The 4,087-nt window shown below is 32.6% G+C and overlaps 1 non-coding gene across 1 annotated transcript; it reads right to left on the bottom strand.

Moving 5' to 3' along the window:
- Positions 1 to 330: 330 nt before the first annotated feature.
- LOC118621368 lies at positions 331 to 437 on the bottom strand. Its single transcript, XR_004957680.1, has one exon. It is a non-coding gene; the product is annotated as a U6 spliceosomal RNA (small nuclear RNA).
- Between the last annotated feature and the right edge of the window lie 3,650 nt (positions 438 to 4,087).

The raw sequence follows: 4,087 nt of genomic DNA, 5'->3' as shown, positions 1-4,087 counted from the left end.
ATTTCAAGCAACTAATATAAGGTTATTGAAAGAGTTGAAAACAGCTTGCATAATAGGCTCTTGCAAACCCATGTGAGCCTCCTCCACCACACTCCTGGTATGAAGTCAGGCATCGTTATCTATAAGGTTTTATTGTTTAATGATCTAATGTAAGTATTTCCTACAGCAAGCCTAGCTACTTCTTGACCTGTATTTAGGATGTATCCTCAACTATCATTAAAGTTCTTACTCTATTTTGGACCTTTATTCTTACTCATACCCAAAAATTATGCTTTGGCTCAGATGTATTACAATTGCTCTTCCTTTAAGTTTATATTGTCTTTTTTTTTTTTTTTAATGGAACGCTTCACGAATTTGTGTGTCATCCTTGCACAGGGGCCATGCTAAACTTCTCTGTATCATTCCAATTTTAGTATATGTGCTGCCGAAGCGAGCACAAGTTTATATTGTCTTTTTATGAATGCTATGAGTTTAAGAAGACATGTAGATTTAAAAGACAACAATAAAGATAAATTTAAAAAATAAATAAGTAAAAGATTATAAAACAAAATTCAAGTTCAAATTTTATGTTTGGAATTTGGTTTATTTATGGGTCATTATGTCTAAATGTAGTTAGAATAAATGCGAGAGACACAGGAAAAAGTTTGCTGCTTTTTTTTTTTTTTAAAGATGTGAGAACAAAGGAATATAATAAAGTAGTACATTCAGAAACTGTTTACATTAGCAAATTACTTAAATAAATGCAGCTAGTCTCCAAGGGAATCCTTTCATGTAGCATAGAAATTTCACTGCCTACATACAGATCAATGGAACAGAACAGAGAACCCAGAAATTGACCCAAGACAATATGCTCAATTAATATTTGACAAAGGTGGCAAGAGCATATAGTGAAGTCAAGACAGCCTCTTTAGTAAATGGTTTTGGGAAAATTGGACGGCTAAATGCAAAAATAAATAAATAAAGCTAGACCACCACCTTACACCATGCACAAGAATAAACTCAAAATGGATAAAAGACTTAAGTGTGATTCGTGAATCCATAAAAATCCTAGAAGAAAATGTAAGCAACAAAATTTCAGACATTACATGCAGCACAATTTTCACTGATACATGCCTAAAGCAAGAGAAACAAAGGAGAAAATGAACACATGGGACTACGTCAAACTAACAAAGCTTCTGCACAGCAAAATAAACAACCATCAAAATGGAAAGGGAACCCACTATATGAAAGATCATAATTGCCAACGATACATCAGATAAGGGGTTAATTTCCAAAATATATAGAGTACTCATACAACTCAATGGAAGGAAGTCAAAGAACCCAATTCAAAAATGGGCAGAGGACCTAAAGAGACACCTCTCCAAACAGGACATACAAATGGCCAAGAGACATATGAAAAAATGCACAGTGTCACTAATCATCAGAGAGATGCAAATTAAAACAACAATGAGATATCACCTCACACCTGTCAGAATGGCTGCCATCAACAAATCATCAAACAAGTGCTGGAGAAGGTGTGGAGAAAAGGGGACACTAGTACACTGCTGGTGGGAATGCAGACTGGTGCAGCCACTATGGAAAACATTATGGCATTACTTCAAAAAGTTAAAAATTGATCTGCCATTTCACCCAGTGATCCCACTTCTAGGAATATACCCTAAGAAGCTTGAAACACCAATCAGAAAGAATATATGTACCCCCATGTTCATAGCAGCACTATTTACAATTGCTAGGATCTGGAAACAGCACAAGTGTCCATCAGTAGACGAGTAGATACAAAAGCAATGTTACATATACACAATGGAGTACTATGCAGCTGTAAGAAAGAAAGATCTCTTATCCTTTGAGATGACTTGGAGGGACCTGGAGAGTATTATCCTAAGTGAAACAAGCCAACCAGAGAAAGACAAATATCACATGATCTCACTTATTTGTTGAATATATATATAAAAAAAAAGCTGATGAACAAAATAGACTCAGAGACATAGAAGGAGGGTACAGACTGACAAACCTCAGAAGAGGGGTGTGGGGAGGAAATAAACCACAGAATTTATATACATGTATACGTAACCAGTCAACATAGACAACAATGCTGGGGATGGGGCAGGGGAGGGGTGGAGATCACAGGAGAGTGTCAATGGGAAAAAAAAAAAGAGAGAGAAACATCTGTAACAAAAATAAAGTAATAAATTTTTTTAAAAAAATTAAATAAAATGGAACTTATGTAAAAATATATTGAATTTAAAAAATAAAAGTAATTTAAAATAAAAAAAAACAACACAAAACGGAATTTAACTGCCTAGAAAAGGTTATTCAACAGAATAGGACAAATGTGAAACCTATAAAACTATTAAAAAGAAGAGCTATTTGGGACTAGGGCTAGGACTCTGATTCTCTTTCAGTTTGCTGATGTCTCTCATGAGCTCTCCAATTTCTTAATAAGGCAAGATTAGAGATTAAACAAAATCTTCACATAACTGGAAACAATCATTCTTGCATCTATCAAAAAGCTCAATACATCAATAAGTATTATAACGTGAATACTCGGGTTTTCCTAATTCATTCGTTTATGTCTACTTTCCTAATGAAATAATTTAATGTTGGTAAAGTTAATTTAAAATGATCTAAAGTGAAAATAGCAAGTACTATTGGATGCCAATAAGCTATTAACATTTCTGTAGTTAAGAATAACTGGATAAATGAGACTGAAACTTAGTACTTTGTGATATGTGATTAATTTAAATTTTTATCATGTTGTGCTCTGAAATATATATATATATATATATATATATATATATATATATATATATATATATTTTCTTTATTGATTTGAGAGAGAGAGAAAGGGAGAGGGAGAGAGAAATAGAAACATCGATGAGAGAGAACATCTATTGGCCACGCTCCTGCATGTCCCCCACTGGGGATCAGGCCCACAACCTGGACATGTGCCCTGACCAGGAATCAAACTGGTGGCCTCTTGGTGCATGGGTTGATGCTCAATCACTAAGTCACACCGGCTGGACTCAGTGAAATATTTTTAAACAATTTTGAGTTTCAAAGTCTGAAATAAGGAAGTGCTAACCCACAAATGCCCAGACGGCGGTGGCTCTTCTAGCATTAATCACTCTAGGCCAGCTGCTGCCCCATCAGCTGCCTACTGCATTAGGAGAGAAAAGACCATTTCATTTAAATTTTCCTAATAAAACATTTTGGAATTTTTACTATAAAATGTTATTCATGACTATTTAAAGTAAGATGTATCATAATTATGAGGAATATCACAAATGTATTAAGCAATAAAATTTAGTTCATCTATATTTTTTCACATACAATAACTGTATACTATGATTCTGTTTTGTGTGATTATATACAAACATATCATCAGTTATTTCCTACTAAGACATTTTTCTGAACAGCAGATTATAGAGTGTATAAATATTATTTGTATCCTTTATGTGCTTTCTCCTACAAGCTTTATCCAGATATTAGACTATGTTACAAACCAGATATGTCATTTTTAACATGTAAAATAAAATAGGAGCTATATACATAGCAAATAAATATTACTTCCTAAATCTCAAAAGAGAGAAATTAAATAATAAATATAGGCAATATTTTTTAAACAAAGAATCCAAGGTAGCTCATGGGATATAGTGTACTTTTAATATACTCTATAAACTAATTTCATTAAGTTAACATAAAATTACTTGGTTCAGTTACATATAATCTAATTCTGATAACAAGTAAAATAGCATGAAAGTAATAAAGTATATAATTTTTGCTAATAGAAACATAAATGAAAAAATTTATTCTTAATCAATACCATGCAACAGACACTTGAATACAGTATTAGTACTAAGTAGTTCTGAAGGGGAAAGTACATGACACTCTGCAAATATTATCTTCAGCAGAAAAATTAAAATATGTACTACACATTTGTATTTATCCCACAAATAAAAAATGAGGGAACAAATAATAATGAACTTTGAGCGAATTGAGTTTAATGTATCTCACATTTTTATGAATGAATATTATGTTAGCTGGAGAATATCAGCTGCTCCAAAGCAAATATAATGTTAGGATGAAT

The sequence above is a fragment of the Molossus molossus genome, unplaced genomic scaffold (assembly GCF_014108415.1).
Source record: "Molossus molossus isolate mMolMol1 unplaced genomic scaffold, mMolMol1.p scaffold_m16_p_1, whole genome shotgun sequence".
Lineage (NCBI taxonomy): Eukaryota > Metazoa > Chordata > Mammalia > Chiroptera > Molossidae > Molossus > Molossus molossus.
The sequence above is the reverse complement of the archived record's forward strand: the minus strand, read 5'-3'. Positions and strand labels throughout refer to the sequence as shown.